Here is a 19,676-nt window from a genome sequence, read left to right on the forward strand (position 1 = left end):
GAAATACGAATTAAAACAACTCTGAGGTACCACCTCACATCTATCAGATTGGCCAATATGACAGTAAAAAAAAGTGATAAAGGTTGGAGGAGATGTGGGAAAATTAGGACACCAATTCATTGTTGGTTAAGTTGTGAACTGATTCAACCATTCTGGAAGGCAATTTGGAATTATGCCCAAAGGGCTATAAAGCAATGCATAACCTTTGATCCTATAACACCACTGCAAGGTCTGTATCCCAGAGAGATTAAAAAAGGAGGGTGGGCAAGGACCTATTTGTACAAAAATATTTATAGATGCTCTTTTTTGTGGTGGCAAAGAATTTAAGGGCAGTCCATCAATAGGGGAATGGCTGAAAAAATTGTGGTATATGGTTGTGCTATAAGAAATGATGAACAGGATGATTTCAGAAAGAGCAATAAAGACTTACATGAACTGATGCAGGGTGAAATAAGCAAAATCAGGACAACACTGTACACAATAATAGCAATATTGCGGAATAAATACTGTGATAAACTTAGCTACTCTCATCAATATATTGATCCTGGATGATTCTGAAGGGCTTATGACAGAGAATGCTATCCATCTCTAGAGGAAGAACTATTGGAGTCAGAAGGCAGACTGAAGCATGTGATTTTTCACTTTAGTTTATTTAGGTTTTTGTTTGGGGATTTTGGCTTTGTGTGATTATTCTCTTACAATAAAAGTGAACAATATAGAAATATATTTTGCAGGATAATACATGTATAACCCAAATTAAATTGCTACCAGCTCTGGGAAGGGGAAGGGAAGTGAGGGAGAGAGTCAATTTGTATCATGTAACTTTGTAAAACTTACATGGAAATTTATTACACGTAATTGGTAAAAATAAAATGTCTTTCAAATAAAAATACATTAAGCAAATTACTTCATCAACTTGTGCCTCAGTCTCCTTATCTATATCATGAAGGCATTGGGTAATACTAATACCAAAAATAAATAACATTTATTTTTAAAAATTAATTTTGTAATATGTTTTACAAATTATTAACTCATTTTGATCCTTACAATGATCCTGAGAACTAAGGGCAATTATCTTCCCCATTTTACAGATGAAAAACTAAAAGTGATAGTTGAAGCGACTTGCTTTGTATCTAATGTTAATTAGAGCTAAAAATCTCATGTATCATCATACATAAAAATTAATCTTTCAGGCTTATAATTAGATTTATAATCATTTATTAGTAAAGTAAGAAAGAGAAAAGATTCCATTTCCAGCCTTTCTAACTTAAAGTAAGATCAGGTTCCAGATCCTAGTCCCTTCCATGCCACTGCCTGCCTGAGATTGCAAGATGAGCTAAATGTTCAGTGAGAGAGTTAGTTCAGATACAAGTCCAGAAGTAAATAGTGCTTTTCAAACCTAGGCTCTTCTTGGCCCCAGATCTTTCCTTGGCCACTGACTTTCAAATATCATGCCATTTGCCTTTCTTGGTGGTGGACCTGTGCTAGGATGCAGGGGCTGATGCAGGGATGCTGTCATCAGGCTGTCAGACTGGTGGCTTTGATTCCTACTACACTGAGTCACTAGGGTGCAGGAGATCAATTTACTTCACACAATTGCACTATCCCTTCTGATTCTTTGGGATACTAGCATGTTAAGTCTCCCCACTCTTGCTTCTCTAGGAGATTAACATGCATTCTCTCCAGTGAATAATTCCACATATGGAGTCCATACATTTAGGATTTTCTCACCAGAGGGCATAAGAGCACAAAAGATATTGTACATTTCATGGAGGGAGTTACTACAATTTGGGTAATAAAAAGAAAGAGGAGAGAAAATAAATGATTGTTAGGGGGACCATAGCATAAATTAGGGGGTGCTTTAAGCAAAAAATGTTTACAATCAGTATCAATGGAGGGCTCAAACCCACCATTCCCTTAGTTTAGTTTATTATATCCAAAGATTCACTCCAAATCTTGTGATGTATTGTTTGATTTCTGTGAGCATCCTTACAGCATCTTAGATCCAGAAGATCTGCTTTCCTGGTTCAGGGTTTTGGTGATTATCTTTTCCTAAAATTACTTTAAAAAGAGTTTAGAATTTGAACTTTTAGGATAATTATCAAGCTTTCCCTTTAAAAACTATAATTGAAGGTATCCCCAGAATGTTATGGAGAGGGGAGAAATTATTTTCTTTTTACTCTGTCTCACCATCACTTAGTAGAGAAGGTATTTAATAAATGTTTGTTGAATTTGAGGTAAAGAATGGTGAAGATGAAGACCCCATAGTCAATTAGCCATCAAACACTTATTAAGTACCTATTATGTGTCAGGTGAGGTACTATTTTTTATTTCTGATTCATAAAACTGTCTTACAAAGAGGGGAATCTAATAAAACTAAATCACTACTGCTGTCCCAGGAAATTTCAATCAAAATAATATACCCCCAGATTATTCTCTTACTCTATCTTCCTCCCTCCCTCTCTGTGTTTCTGTTTCTCTTTTTATATGTATACATATATATATATATATATGTGTGTGTGTGTGTGTGTGTGTACATGTATATACTATTATAAAATAAGAATTATGGTCTAATATAAACATATCTTTTAATGCTGGGAGATTAAGATCAAAACTTATCCACTTTTTGATCCTCTGGATCAAAGAGATTCATTGGAAAGCCCTGTTGTAATTGTAAACATTAGTGTGAATTCTTGAAAAGAATACAGAGCCTTTTTGAAGAACTATGTAATAATTCATGATAAATATATAAAGAAAATTGCCAAAAAGGAACTAGAAGGGAGTGGGTAAAATGAATGATTGGTTAAAGAGTAACATAGATGATACCTCTGTGAGAACATAAGACAAATCTTTCTAACATCAGCATACAAATGCTGCTTTTTATTAAGAAGCATCCATAACAATTAAGAACTAATGTTTTTCCTTTCAACTTCCAAAAGATAAATTGTTTTTGGCAGAACAGAAGAAAAACAAAGAAGGAAAAGAGTCTAAGGAGACAAATCAAATATCTAGTAAAAGTTCAGCAACATGTAGTATGTGTGTGCTATGAAGGTCAGGCCAAGAAAAGGAAAACTTTAGGAATATGGGTAATGCTTTCTTCAGTGAAGCCACTTTAAGGTGGGGCTTTAGAAGACATTGGGGAATATCAGAAGTTAGCAACTAGTGTGTTAGCAACACACTAGAGAATGAGATACAAAGTTTTATACGTAGTTGAAGATAAAGGAATGATGATAGGCCTTTGGTCCAATGTGTTTTTTAATCTTGAAAGAAAGAGCCTGCAAGCATATGCTTGCATGATCACAAATTTCCTTGATTAGATAAATGAACTCCAGGGTGATGGGTATTTGGTACTTTGAGAGTACTATAAAGAGCTATGCAGGATGTAGACATATGCATTGGTACCTTATTGGAAAAACTCAGGGGGCATCCTAAGGATGTAGCAGGACATATCTTGATCAACTTGATAGTTTTTCAAAGCAGTGAGCCTTTAATTGAAGCTTCTTGGTCATGGCCCTCCATGCCTTCTAGAATGTGAAGTTTTAGTGTTTATGAGATAATTATTTGACTTAGGCAGCTAAAGGGTAGGTCACTCTGGACAGTCAAGCTCTTTGTGTTGTACGATAATGGAGTCTTCAATCACAATATCAGGTTCTCCCACTTTTTTATTTTTCTTTTTTCCCTTTTAGGAACATAGTCCAGAGTACAAAAAATAGAACCTGGATCCTAATTGAGTGGGAAGGAATTCCTTCCCCTCCTTTCCCAAGGAACTAATAGTGACTGCCTTGTAATAAAGGCACTTAGGAATTCAAGTTAAGCTTTTTACTTTGAAGACTTTTCAAAAAGCAAGAGACCCTTTTGGAAGAACACTATCATATTAGAAACAAGAACATAGAATTAAAGTCTTATGATTCATTTTCCAATTCCAATTCTAATGTTAGGACTTTCTGTTTGTTTTTTTTACCTTCCTTCAAGGCTCAATTCAGACATCACTTCTATCTGAATATTCTCAAAAGGAGCAAAAAGAAACACATATGAAAGAGAGAATCATTGAGCTACAATTACATGGCATATAATCAGTGAAAGGTTAGTTATTCAAGAATGAAGGAATGATACATTTTTGTATTTAAATTTAAGACAAGAAAAAAATCTCATTTCTTGAATTTTCTTTCTTTTTTAGGATCATTTTAAGTTTAACATTCTGAAAATATAAGCCATCTACTTTCATCATCACCATCCTCCAGGAGGTTTGAGTATATCCACTTTGCATCCACTACTTTGCCTGGTTCCAACTCTATGGAATGAAATGAGCCTCCCAGAATAAGCTTATCACTTTTAAACTCATCACCGTGCTGCTTATTCAAGTCTTGGTTGACACTTCCTCCTTCAGTTTCCTCTCCTCTCTGATTGGATGACTAGAGGGGGAAAAATAAACTCTACTCAGTGCCTTCCTTTATAAAGAACAGAACTGGCCTTGCAGCTCACTTTACTTTGCTTCTTCTAATCTTCCTAGTTTCTACTCCATGGAAAAAGATGTTCATACACAGATGCTCTCCCTCCTCTTCCAACTCCTAGTTTTCCTGTTTCCCACTGTGTTTTGTCTCCCCTTTTAGAGTGTAAATTCCTTGAGGGTAGGGAATATCTTTTCTTTCTATTAAATGTATCCCTTATGCTTAGCCCAGTGCCTGAAACATAGGTAAAACATAAAACTACTATAGCACACTGTACAGGGCTACTTCTAAACTTGCACTTATATTGGTAAGCTCACTCCCCGAAGGGTGGCTAACTAGTTCAATTTTTAGGATTCTAGGGATTAACCTGATATTTTAGTCTTGTTTTTCCCTTGTAGTGTTGTACGTGAACCCCTACTCCTATATTTTCTATTGATAGCAATTGGCCAAATAGAATTATTTTTGCTGTTTCTTAGGGATAATTTCTAAAGTGATACAATAAGAACAGTTGGTATAAAATATTAACAATAAAAGTCTGAGACATACACTCTCCTAGGTACATTCAGAGCTATGGGGAAAATGAGTTCAGGCATAGACAATATATGGGCCAAAGGGGTAATTCATATCCCTCAGCTAGATGTACTATCATCTCCATTCCTGGTAGACCCATTTGCCTTTCCTCCTATGTGTGTCATTCTCTAGGTGATTGTATTGAAGCTACTCTTCCTCTCACCCTGCTGAGGTCACACTTCCTAAAATTTCCTTTCTTCACAATTTCTAGTTGATCTTCCTTTAGTTCCTGGCTTTATGCATTATTTGTTATTGGCTCAGTCTCTCTGATGGCATAATAAGTGAGGAAAGTTACTTCTCTTCGGTTCTTAACTCCTAAACTGCTTTACTTTTGAACTACAAGTACAAAAGTTTGACTCACTGAAGCACTTTGGAGAGTTGACTCTCAAAATATTTGCTGAAGTACTTTTGGAATCTCTTTCTGATATAAGAAGACCAGTGATATGTCTAATTCTTTCAACCAGTCACAAAACATTTCACAATCTGATTTCATTCAGTAACTTGAAGCATTGCACAAATTACACTTAATTTATAGATTGATTGATTAATTGATTCAATAGAAATACCTAGAAGTTATTCACACACAATTTGCACATTTTATTGATTCTATAACTTAGTCAAAACAGTGTTCTCTTCTAAAAAAAGTATCAGGGCATCCAGCACCTTGCTAGTGACATTATTTGGAGTTTGGACTATGAAATATTGCTCTTAAATAACAATATCATTCATATGTATTTATTTATTCAAAAAATATGCATGAGCTTCTACTATGTGCATCACATTCTGTTAGTTGTTTTATGTGTTAGAAAACTCACAGGAGAAATAAAGTGGTAAGAGAAAGAAAATAGCTTGTACTTTTAATGATAACTTTTCTTATTTCTCCCTTTGGAGGTGATATATACAGAAACACATTTTCCCCCTCTGATTCTCTTAAGTCTTGACTTTTTTTTAAACCGTTACCTTCCGTCTTGGAGTCAATACTGTGTATTGGCTCCAAGGCAGAAGAGTGGTAAGGGTAGGCAGTGGGGGTCAAGGGAAAGTCTTGACTTTTTATTTACAACAGGACAAAAAAATTTGGAAAAATTATATTTTTAAAAATAGTAACTCTTCTTATTTAGATTGTTATTTAACATCTATTTAAATGATCTCTTTTCTCAGGTAATAAACATTATATAGCTTGTAGACATTATGCATTTGAAAAGATTTTTTTAAATATTAAAATCTTAAGCTACTTATAGGTATGTTAAGGAAGTGGTGACTTAAAAGAGATTTAAAATAAATAATCTTCAGATTTATAAGAAATAAAATATATATTAAGTTAATAGAACCAGTGAAAACATTGCCGAGCAGATTTCATCACAAAATTCTGTATTATAAAAAAATTCATTGTAACTTAACTCAATTGAGGATAAAAAAGAAAATCTCCCAACTTTTTAAGTCTGCATGTGTTAAATACATATCATTTAAATACAATATAATAATGTATCATGTCAAATAAATGACAACTTCATTTAGGAAATCATATGCTATTCCAATGAATCAATAAATATTTAATAAACTTTTGATGTCAATCAATTAATAAGCATTTATTAAGGTGCCCACCATGAGCCAGGCACTGTGTAAAGCACTGCAGATACAAAAAGAGGCAAAAAACAGTCCCTGTGCTCAAGGAACTTTTCATCTAATGAGGTGACACCATGTCAACAAATACAATAAGGCCACTTATCTATGATTTTCCTTTTCATGGTTTCAGCAACTTGAGGTTGAAGGTTCAGAGTTCCATCCATACCATGTCAATGGTCTCTCTGTGCCAATGATTCTGCTTTCACTATCACTTTTTTTCACTTGTACTTTTTTAGAGTTTTTTTTTTTTGGGGGGGGGGAGGAAGATTAAGAGACTACAGAGGACTCAGCCAAGGGGCAAAAGTAGAGGAGAGAGAGTACATATATATGGGGACATCAGGTGTTCATTTTTTACTTTTGGCCATTTGTGGTAAGCCTTAGAATATACCTCCATGTATATAGGGCCCTACTGTATATACAAAGCAAACTGGACCTTTGGTTTAGGAAAATGGATGATGTAGTGGCATGGAAATAGAATTGAGCAAAGCAAACCTACTAGAAGCCTACTGCAATACAGGTGTACAAATTCAGGTATGATGTGATGAGGTATCAGAGGAGAGAAGGAGACATATTCAAGACATTGCAAAGGTGAAATTGATAGTCCCTGGTGACAACTTAGAGATGGAGGTGAGAAATAGGAATCCAGGATAACTCCTAGAATGTGAGCCTAAGGGAATAGAAGGAAAGTGTTTCCCTCTACAGGAATAGGGAATGTAGGAAAGCAGAGGAGAGGGGAATTTAGGAGAAAAGATAATGAGTTCTGTTTGGGAATGTCGAATTTAAGATATCTATCGGATATCCAGTTTGAGATGTTTGAAAGACAGCTGGAGATACAAGACAGAAAATCAGTAGAAAGACTAGGATAGGATAGGGAAGCAGGCTAGAGAGAGAGAATAGAAGAGAAAAGGGGCCAGGGCAGAACCCAGAGGATTAGAGGGCAGGATGTGGAGGAAGACGCAGCAAAAAGAGATAAAGAATGATCAGAGTTAGGAGGAAAACAAGTAGAAAATAATTCTCTGAAAACTTAGGAAGAAGTGACTACCAAGAAGAAAAGGATAATCAGTCATGTCAAATGTCACAAATTGGTCAATGAGAATGAGGATGGAGAATCATTAATAACTTTGGAGTGAGCAATATCAGGGGAATGATAAGCCTGGAAGTCAGACTGTCAGGCATTAAGAAGAAAATGAAAGGAGAAAAAGTGGAAGCACTTATTGTAAATGACCTTTTCCAGGATTTTAGCTACAAAAATCTGAAGAGATGTAGGATGATAGAAGAGGACAGAAGGATCAAACAGATGAAAGGATCAAATGAGGGGGTTATTTTTTTTTCAGGATAGGAAAAACATGCACATGCTTATATCATGAGGAAAATGTGTTAATAGTCAAGGAGTGACTGAAAATAAGTGAGGATGAAAGTGAATTATTTATTAAGATAATATGTAAGAATAGGTTAAAAAAATCCAGAACCACATGGAGTTGAAGGCCTACTTAATTTTTTATGATGAACTAATTAATAAACAGTGTTCAATTATAATAGGGCAGCTAGGTAGTGCAGTGGATAGATAGAGTGCCAAGTCTGAAGTCAGAAAGACATCCTCTAATAATAAGGAAAAAGACTTGTACAAAAATATTTATAGCCACGCTCTTTGTGGTGGCAAAAAAATTGGAAAATGAGGGAATGTCCTTCAATTGGGGAATGGCTGAACAAATTGTGGTGTCTGTTGGTGATGGAATACTATTGTGCTTAAAGGAATAAAGAACTGGAGGAATTCCATGTGAACTGGAATGACCTCCAGGAATTGATGCAGAGTGAAAGGAGCAGATCCAGGAGAACATTGTACACAGAGACTGATACTCTGTGGTACAATCAAACATAACAGACTTCTCTACTAGCAGCAATGCAAGGATCCAGAACAAGGCTGAGGGACTTATGAGAAAGAAAACCAGCCACATTCAGAGGAAGAACTGTGGGAGGAGAAACACAGAAGAAAAACACCTGCTTGAACACATGAGCTGATGGGGATATTATTGGGGATGTAGACACTAAAGGATAACTCTAGTCCAACAATCAATAATATGGAATTAGGTCTTAACCAATGATACATGTAAAACCCAGTGGAATTGTGCATCAGCTATGGGAGATTGGGGGGTTTGGGGGAGAGGGAAAGAACATGAAATATGTAAAAATGGGAAAATATTCAAAATTAAAATTAAAATAAAAAAAGAAAGGCATCTGCTTGAGTTCAAATCCATCAACAGACAATTATTGGTTCTATGATACTGAACAAATGATTTAATACTCTTTGCTTCAGTTTCCTCACCTATAAAATAAGCTGGAGAAGGAAATGCCAAACACTTCAGTACCTTTGCCAAGAAAACTTCAAATGGAGTCACTGGACAGAAAATAACTGAACAAAAATATATAATATTTTACTTAGGACTCCTAAGACTTTTGAGTTTTTGTGTTGAATTTTCATAATTTTTCTCTCTCTATTCCCCAATCTCTTTTCTCTCAGCTGCAACTACTTCTTCTTCCAGCATTCCTACATTTAACATCCCATCCTTTCTGATTCTATATTACTGTGAGTTTGAAAATTAGAGCCTAAGTCTGTGAGAAGAGTAAATAGTCTCGAGGAAGAGATTAGGGGCTATGAATAAACTCTTTAACCTTAAATGCACAGTCCTTTTGGCACCTATTTTGTTTTCCCAGAGCTCTTTTTTTGGTTATGTCCTGGGCCTGGGCCGTGTTTTCAATTTTTGAGGAGTAATATTATCTGTCTATTTGCTATAGATTTTTCTGTATATCCATGTTTTTATCTCTGAAATTGTCAATTTATGATCAAACTATCATATATTTAGATCTGGAAAGGATCTTAGAGTCCATCTAACCCAACACCCTCAGATGAGATCGTGCTCCCCATAAGAGTTAAGTAACTTGCCAAATGTTAAACAGTTAATAAATAGCAGGTAAAACATTAAAACTCAGCTCCCTCAACTTCAATCTAAGAATAAACAATTGCAATAACTTGTGGTGTTTAAAGCCATTGGATTGCCTGAATTTATTTGACTAAACACTTATATATGGTTGTTCAGTCATCTTTCAATCATGTCTGACTCTTCATGACACCACTTGGGCTTTTCTTGGCAAAGATGTTAGGATGACTTGTCATTTCCTACTCCAGCTCACTGTACAGATGAGGAAACTGAGGCAAACAGGGTTAAGTGACCTGTCCAAGGTCATATAGCTAGTAAGTGTTTAAAGCTTTATTTAAACTCATGAAGACTGATTTTTCTGATCCCAAGCCCAGTGCTCTATCCATAATGCCACATAGCTTTGTAGATATTTCTAAATACTAAAAACAAAGTTAACAAAAGGTTGACTTCTTATGAGAAAAAAAGAGAAAAAAATTTAAAAATTCTCAAACAACCCTTGAAGATTGAAAATCTTTGTGTTATATAAACAGCCTATATTTACAAACAACAATGCCTTCTAAACACAACCACTCTTTTGTTTAACCATTATTATTCCTTATTCTGAGTATTTTGAAGAGGAAGATGAGGGGAAATATAGAACTTATAATATATAAACACTAAGTTAAAGTATAGATAAACATCAGAACTCAATGAAACATGAATATGTCAAATATTAGGGCCTAACTGTAATGGCATGTAGAGGAATCTCTTCTGGCATAATACATTTATGCCTTAGGTTTAAAAAAGGTACATTTTAGAAAAGGCAATAAATCACTTAATGATTTTGCTTTATCTGGTAAATGCTTAGGACCTCTGGTTCTAATATTAATTATATATTAAAAATGCAAAGGAATATTTTTAAAAGCATTTTTCTCTTTGACAAAGGTAAGTTATAGATTTTAATTCAATTTTACTGAAATTACTGTTTAACTGAACAGTGAACTGTTCCTCTACTCTAACATTTTTCTTTCTCATTTTTGTAAACAGTGTGAGTCTGCATATACTCAATTCACCAACATGGAGATGCCCTTGAGACATCTTTGGAGCATGTCCAGATTGCTTTACCTGGAAACCTCCACATCCTCTAACCTGTGGGTGGCAGTGGCCTCCTTTAATTGTCATCTTTAAAACTGGCTAAACTAAGTGAGTTGCACACCTTTTGTCCTCTCATATTTGCTACATACAAACGATGAAGATTAGAGTTAAACCATAGCCTGGGCACCATGAACCGAACCTCTTAGAAGGGACTTCTTTCTCCTATTCCTTCTCTACTATCCCAGCTTGAAAAATGGGTCTGAGAATATCTGTTGTGTAATGGTTTTCCTCCTAAATTCTAGGTGCTGGAGATGACAAATACAGGATCCAGGAGTTTAAGCTATGACAACTCTGGGGCCAGATTTGAAGCAAGAGAGTGTAGCCAATGACCCAACACAGAAATCCAGCAAAGCCAGGCTACCTGGGGGCTGAATCTGAAGAGGTGAGAGTTAGACTTGGAACTGGGTCTGTGTTCTACAGTAACTAAATGAAAATAGAGCCCTAATTTCCTTCCCCTCCCCACAGACAGAGATGGTACAAAAGGAGAAGGGATGATATCTCCTAAATGCTAGAGGAATCAGTTTGGATGTTTCTGATTATGCTTTTTTTTTCTTTTTTTTTTAAACCCTTAACTTCTGTTTATTGACTCCTTGGTGGAAGATTGGTAAGGGTGGGCAATGGAGGTCAAGTGACTTGCCCAGGGTCACATAGCTGGGAAGTGTCTGAGGCCGGATTTGAACCTAGGACCTCCTGTCTCTGGGCCTGACTCTCAATCCACTGAGCTACCCAGCTGCCCCCCTCATTATGACTTTTGAGGTAAATATTTCTATGTAAAGCTAATCTTTTGGTGGCTCTGTGCACATTACTTCCTTCACTTGGGGGAAATCATCAGTCTGGGCTGGAGCATTGGCAGAAAATGTGGACACTTCTAATTTCCCTTAAGGCCACTGGAGAACCCTAGGGTGGATAGAGAGGATGAAATGTGTCCTATTTAGCCTTCAAGAAGTAGCTTGTGTCACCTGTTCTTTGCCAAACTGTAAATCCCGTGTACTGGTTGTTTCATACTTTATCACAGGAAAATATAAGGAAATTGGATTTTTGAGGAATTTTTTAAACTTCTGAAAGGAGATATTTATAGTAATTTTTGAATTATTTCTATCTACTAATACCATCATCAGTCTCCCATATATTGGCAAAAGTATGGTGTATGAGTAGAGAAAAGGATTAAGTTTGTATATGAGTTAGAGGGTCAGTTTTATCCCTCAGCTAAAGAAAAAGACAAGAATGTCGTTATGTTGAGTGAGCCCTTAGCATTCCCAAATAAAGAAAATTCTTGCACATATAACTAATCTAACGGTTCAGAAGCAAGATGGATTGGAGCTGGCAGTGGCTGCTATATGTTGTGCTTCAGGACATGTTCCCTGATAGCACAAGTAGCTTGTGATAGAGTTCTGCCATTGAAATGAGTTTTGAAATAATGATGTTAGTATAACATTTGTTGCTAGCAGCAACACTAAAGATGTTGAGTCATTCCACGGTTCAATGACTTATTCTATCCACAAGGGCAGCATTCTGAGAACCTGCATCTCTACCACAAGACTACTCAGACAGGAAAGACACCAGACAAGTCATCCGCATCAAACTTACAGCAATATTAGTGGTTACGAGGTAGATGCAATAAAATATGAAGAACAGAAAGTTCTTTCTTGAAATAATTTCATCAAGGAGAGATGTCACTTTAGGATTCACTAAAAATGATCCATCCACTTGCTATTCCTTTCTGTTATCCAAACATGGTGGGGTGTCATTTCATAATAATGTGTTCATGTGAGTGTACCCTTTTTTTGTTGCTTTTGAGATTAATATTTGACTTTTTTATCATAATCATAGAATCACAAAATTCTAGATTTGGAAGGAATCTCAGAAAAGGTCAGATTTTCTAACCCATTACCTGAAATAACAATTCTCTCTTCAATTATCCTGACAAGTGACTTCTTATCCCCTGCCTAAGGCCTGTCAGTGATAGAACACTACAGCCTGGCTATTTCAAACTGTCTCTTATTTTCCCTCTATTTTTAGTATTATAGTGTCTGCATGGTTCTTTTTCTTAAAAAAATCATAGATGCCTAAACATTTTGGGGGGAAAAGTGTTATATAAAGCAAAATAATGACTAAGTTTTCAGCTATTTTCATTCTTGTAGGAACCCACATGTGTCTTCACATTGTGAAATCTTTTCCATGCCAGTGAATGATATCCAAGTTTTAGCTTGATTGAAATTGTTCAGGAATGCATCTATTATTACTCACTAAACCACCTATACAATTTTCTACAGATTGTTTTCCTAGTTTTAAAACGTTAAATCTCATAAGTATACAATTGTATATATGGAAACTACTACAGTGAAGCAATTTTGATTTATCATATTTAGCATACAAAGGAATAAAATATGACCTGCTTTAGAAGTTAATCAGTTCCCCATGATAAGAAAATTTCAAGAAGAGGCTAGAAGGGCAGCTTGGTATTCAGTGGAGAGAGAGTCAGGCCTGGAAATGGGAGGTCCTAAGTTCAGAACTAGCCTCAGACACTTCCTAGCTGTGTGACCCTGGGCAAGTCACTTAACCTCAGTTACCTAAACTTACTGCTTTTCTGCCTTGGAAAAAATACTTGGCATTGATTCTAAGACAGAATCAATTAAAAAGACTTTAGAAGACCACTTTTGAGAAATATGATATAAGAGCGTTCTCCACTGGTACGGAGAGGGAACTGGGGAAGGGAAAGTCATTCGTTAAGTACCTACCGTGAGAAAGACATCGTGCTAAGTACTTTGCCAATATCATCTCATTGACAATCAACCCTGGGAGGTAGGTGCTAGTACTTTCTTCATTTTGCTGTTGAGGAAACTGAGTAAAACTAGGCCTAAGTGATTTGTTCAGACTGACACTGCTAGGAAATGTCTGAGGCTGCATTTGAACTCAGCTCTAATTTATTATAAACCCAGTCCTTCATCTACTTAATTTTCTAGCTGCCATGGATTTGATTAGATGAACTTTGAAGTTCCTCATATGGATTGAAGTTCTATGAAACTTTTAATATATGATATTGTATAAAAACTGAAATTGGCTGCATCATTTTAAAAATTTTATGATTTGTTACCTAAAAACTCTGATGGACGGAATGTTTGATGAAATTCAAGTTTGATGAAAAGTGCTAGAACAGATAACCTCAAAGACATTTTTCACTTCTAAAACTTAGTGATTCTGTACTGACTCCTATCTCCTCTAGAAAGCCTTCTTTTATTATTCCATTTCATTCAGCTCTTTTGCTTTGCTAAACTCCCTGCCTTTCTAGGCAAGTTAGATTATAAATAAGTTTCTTGAGGGGAAGTCCTGTAATTGATACTTCTCTGATTCTCCCTTGTACAACACCTGATACAAGTGTTGTGTTAATAGCAAATGCACAATAAGAACTTTCTGAATTTAACTGCATATCTTGGAGAATTTATCTTGACAGCAACAAAAATAAACATATTTCATGGTAATCAATAGCAATAGTCAAATTAATTCTCCCCTTTCAATTCCAAAGAATGTATGAAAGGGTTTCTTTCCTTTATTTATGAGATAATCCTCAACATGTAGACTTGGGATGTGATGATAACTATTAAAATCTAATCTGATGCTGAACAACTGCTTGATTAAATATTTTAAAAGTTACATTATCATAATTACTTTATTTCATCATGTAAATAAGCATTGCCCTATAGGCCCAGGATGTAACACAAATCAAGCAGCTTTAAATGATAGAAGGGAAATTAAAAATCAAATAGGAATTGAAAAAACCTCACACACTTAATATATATTTTTTGCATTTGGGCACCACAAGTTGTTTTCCTCAGAATGAATCATCTCAATGAAAATAAGCATGTGAAGAACTAGGAAAAAATATATGTGCATCTGAAGGCTTTAAAATCTTATATGAGAAGCTATTTTATCTTTATATTGTTTGAAATTATATAAAACACCCATAAAAAGGAAAACAAAATAACATAAAAAATGACTAATACCATTTATGTGCACTAATGGACTGATGGTTACTTTTATCATTAGAAAGTTAAAACATTATTTAAAGAAGCACATAATCTTTCAGTGAAACATAACATCACTTAAGACTAAGCATGTGGTATATAAACTATTGTGTAATCAAAATATTTAGATGTTTGATATTCTAATCCTTCAAGGATTTCTGATTTTATTGATGTAACTTTGTAGTTATTTTATGAATAATTAACTATATTTTTCACTTAGAAGTATTTATAGATTACTCTTCCCATTTTTAGTCTTTATATATAATTTTTTCTTATAATAGCTAACAGTTATATAGAGCATTATGGTTTACATAGCATATTATCTCAATCAATAAACATTTATTAACATGTTCTGCATTGGAGATGCAAATACAAAAAGAAAAAAAAAACAACCAGCCAACAAAAAAAGAGTCTCTGCCTAATTTTTTTTCCCATTTTGTCCATTGGGAAACCTCAGAGAGTTTTAATGATTTTCCCAGGACCATAATTTCTGGTATCTGAGACTAAATTCTAACCCAAGTCGTCCTATCTTTTAAGTCTGTAATTTTTTCTACTCTAACACATTTTATAACAAAATAAAAAATATGGGGAATAAAATAATAATAATATTAATAATAATAAACATTTTAGTGGTTTAAGGTTTGCAAAGAACTTTACAATGTAATCTAATTTTATCCTCAAAATTTTGAGAGTTAAGTGCATCCCATTTTACAGATGAAGAAACTGAGGTAGGCAGTGTGCCAGTCACACAACCAATATAAGGGTCTGAACGTGTTCCACTTTGAGAAGTTTTAAGTTGTAAGATCATTTTCACACTTTAGGCCACCCAAATTATAGGAAACTGAAGACTATATCATAAAACATAGTTTATGAACTTGAACCGACAGGACCTTTAGTGGATAAAATTAAATTAAAAGCTTTGGACCATAGCAGCTCGGCTTATATTAAAAAAAAAAACACACACACACAAAACTGAGCAAGGGTAAGCTAAGGTTTCCAACAAGGTATCCTGCTAATAAAATCTGAAAACATTTCCCAAAACAACTTCAGAAATGACCAAAGGAGTAGTTGGGGAAGTTACTGAGCCTGAACATTTTAATAAAAAAATTGTTGATCTATACATTTTGTTGAGCAAGCACAATAACAGGTGCCTAAGAGAATACAGAAAACCACCTTATCCTGTGGCAAAAAGTTTACAATCAAACACCATTTCAGGAGCTTTGACCTAAATATGTAATGCTATATAAATTTCTCTCCATTTGTAACAAGCAATGGCAAAATCTGTAAACTGCCATAAAGTAGTTAAATGAAATATAATGTACAACCAAGAGAGCTAATCATTTTGAAAAATAATTCTTAATTATAGTAGTACAGTGCTTCTGTGATCACTGCCAAAAGATAATGTAGCCATGCACAGAATATGAGAAAGGTGAATATAATACCTCATTGAGACATAAATTCCAACAGTTGGAGAAAACATTCACCTGTGCAGTAGGTAATACAAATATCTTTGTTCCCATTTTACAGAAATGGAAATTCATGTTTGGAGAAGCCTTGTACAAGGACAGAGATTACATTTGAGGACAGTGAGATGTGTGGAAGAAAAGGAATCTACCTAATCATACCAACTCAAGAAGAATAGACAGGGAGAGTGAGGTAGCAAAGTGGATAGATCGTGAGTCCTGGAGTTGGAAGGACCTTGGCTCAAATTTTGCTTCAGACACCTCTTAGCTGTGTAACCTTGGGCAAGTCACTTAATCCCAATTATCTAATCTTTTAACACTGTTCTGTCTTGGAATGGCTACTTAGGATAGATTATAAGACAGAAGGGAAGGATGAAGGAAAAAAATTAATTCTAGACAGGTCTCAAACACAAGTTGTTCTGATTATAAAACTAGTGCTATTCTACTAAACATCTTACTCCTAGCAAAGAATCTTCTTTTTACTGTATTATGGGGCCTTCAAAATCACTAACCACTATTCTACCATTTCTTTCCTAATTATAATCAAGTAAGGTACACATTCAAATGAACTTTAAAAAATTTTGAATAGAGGTAAATGTATTAGTTCTATATGTGTGTGTATACATCTGAAGGTAATATATCAGTGGAACCATCTCAATCGAATCATCATATTGAGAATTGGCAAAATAGAATGTATCATCCTTTTATCCTTCTCATCTTGGCCATATATTCAACAAAGATTTATATAGGCAGTTTAATTCTATAAACATATATTAAGCGTCAACTGTGTGTAAAATGTAGGATGGGTGATGGGGAAGTAGCAATTTTAGATAGGACAATATGCCTGCCCTGAAGGAAGTTAGGATCTAGAAGACTGATATTATACAACATATTATAAAAATAATATAGGATAAATGCATCAAAAAGGTACAGATCAAGCTAACAGTCATTATTGACTAGGTAAACCTGGAAAGAAGGTGTAGCACTTGAATTTGGCCTTAGATAGTTAGGTAGAAAGGTAGAGAGAGTGTTAAAATAATAAGACTTGAAGTGGTCCAGAGAAAAAAGAGAGAACCTGTGGAGTGCTGGCTTGCTATTCATAATAAAACTTAACCTTGAATGAAAGAATATCTTTCAAGGAATTTTTGTATGATTTTAGTATATGCAAGGAAGGTAACTTGGGGAAGTCAAAAGGATGGATACACAATGGATACATAAAGCCCTGGATTCAAATCCTGTCTCTGATACCTACAAACTCTGTGATCTTGAAAAAGTCACTTAATCTGGGTTTTATTTCCTTCTCTTTCTTCTCTATAAAAGGATGGTGCTAGACTTCATGACCTCTAAGGTCCCTTTCAGCTTTAAGTCCTTCTGTTCAGTTCAGTTATGCCTGATTCTTTGTGACACTATTTGGGGTTTTCTTGTCATTTCTTCTTCCAGCTCATTTTACAGATGAGGAACAGAGGCAAACAAGAGTAAGTGACTTGACCAGGTCACACAACACAATTGGTAAATGTTTTGAGGCAGGATTTGAACTCAGGAAGATAAATCTTCCCCACCCAATGCCTAGCTCGCTATTCACTATACCATCTAGCTATCCTAACTTTAAATCTATTTTCTAGCAACAACAACAACAAATAACATTTATATATTGTTTTAAGTTTTGCCAAACCTTTTGTATATGTACTTCCATTATGTAGATTTTAAAATCAATATTCAATATCTCCGAAGTATAATATTTATAAAGATTTATTAATATTTAACTAGAGAGCTAGAGAGCACAGGGAACATTCACCACTCAATCCACGTGGAAGAGAGAGTGCAGGGGAGGAGCAACCACAACTATACATAGACAACGTAGCAATGCACGTATCGGAATGGCCAAAGGAATTGTGGCTAATACAGAAAGGAATTTTGGGCAATGCAGTTCCAGGAGTTCAAGATTTTCCAACTATACAATTGTTCCTTACAACAACCATATGATGTGGATGCTTTATCATTCACATTTCATAAGTGAGGAAATTGAAGTTGGAAGGTAAATTGAATTGTCCAGAGTTAAACAGCTAATAAAAGTCTAAAGCACGAATTGAACTGAGACCTTCCTGATTCCAATTCAAGTGCTCTATGCACTAACTATCTAGATGTCTTAGCTATTTTTTTTTCCTGGTTTGAGAGTTTACTCATGAGAAGCTGGATAATTTCAATACTTATTCTATTAGTGTTATGATTAGGATAGTTCCATTTGTCAAACAAACATGTTTAAGAAACTATATTTTGCAAATCTCAAATCTATTTTCAGAGGAAACATGAAAAAGAACACAGTTGCTGCCCTCAGAAAGCTGGATGGGGAAGAGGAAGAGGAAGAGAAGGGAGTGTATATAAATTACAATTAATGATATTTCTTTGGTGCATCTTGGGACTTTTTTTCCCCTTTTTTTTTAAACCCTTAACTTCTGTGTATTGGCTCCTTGGTGGAAGAGTGGTAAGGGTGGGCAATGGGGGTCAAGTGACTTGCCCAGGGTCACACAGCTGGGAAGTGTCTGAGGCCGGATTTGAACCTCAGACCTCCCATCTCTAGGCCTGACTCTCAATCCACTGAGCTACCCAGCTGCCCCCTATCTTGGAACTTTTCAATAGTACAGATATCAATCCACCCACAGCTTTTCATCCTGAAAAATGCTTGTCCTTGTCCTCCTACAAATCCTTCACAAAACATTCAATGACTGTGCTGAGGACTTTCCTCCATAGCTCTTGAAATCACATGGATACAATGGAGTACATGGACTATTCACTGAATTACAATTGTCCCACTTTTCCAATCAACCATCACCCTGGTAATATATCCCCCTTTTCCAGCACAAGATTTCATTTGGAATCTGTAGTCCTCTACTCAAACCAACCATACAAATCTTCAGTGCTCTTGAGAGGACCCATGACCTGAATTATTCGAGCACTATTGCATTCTATAATTTATAGCCAACAACATTACTAGAAGAATATTGATATTAAAATTTTATTTCTGGGATAATCTTGAGGTCAATGAAAATACCAGGAAAAATTTATCAAATGCAATTTATACAACTTTCTTCTTTTTCAATTTTGGTCCAAGTCTGATATGAATTTGCAATTTTTGTCCAAAATATGTGTAGGGTATACTGTTTACCCAAAAGCATATCATAGATTAGATTAAAAACATTCTTTATCTTCCCTTTTTGTATGTACAGAGTGAAGACAAATTATTTTTGAGGGATTATAAATCCCATTAGAAGGCATTACCAGAGTTTAATATGTAATTCCTGCAAACTGCTGCATTTCCACTGTGTTCACTTGCTGCTTGGAGTTTGAACTCTATGATAGATATCCTTTAAGACGGTGGCAAAGACCTTTGGCCTCCTTGTTTTATTTGTCACTTGCTATTCGTAATAAAACAATCTTGAATGAAAGTATACATTTCAAGGAATTTTTATATGATTTTAGCAT

The 19,676-nt window shown here is 35.1% G+C and overlaps 1 protein-coding gene across 1 annotated transcript in view; it reads right to left on the reverse strand.

Moving 5' to 3' along the window:
- The window catches only part of CSMD3 (CUB and Sushi multiple domains 3), a 1,590,968-nt gene that overhangs the window by 456,439 nt on the left and 1,114,853 nt on the right, over positions 1-19,676 (reverse strand). The gene's annotated exons all lie outside the window — the stretch shown is intronic.

The sequence above is a fragment of the Gracilinanus agilis genome, chromosome 1 (assembly GCF_016433145.1).
Source record: "Gracilinanus agilis isolate LMUSP501 chromosome 1, AgileGrace, whole genome shotgun sequence".
NCBI classification, from domain to species: Eukaryota; Metazoa; Chordata; class Mammalia; order Didelphimorphia; family Didelphidae; genus Gracilinanus; species Gracilinanus agilis.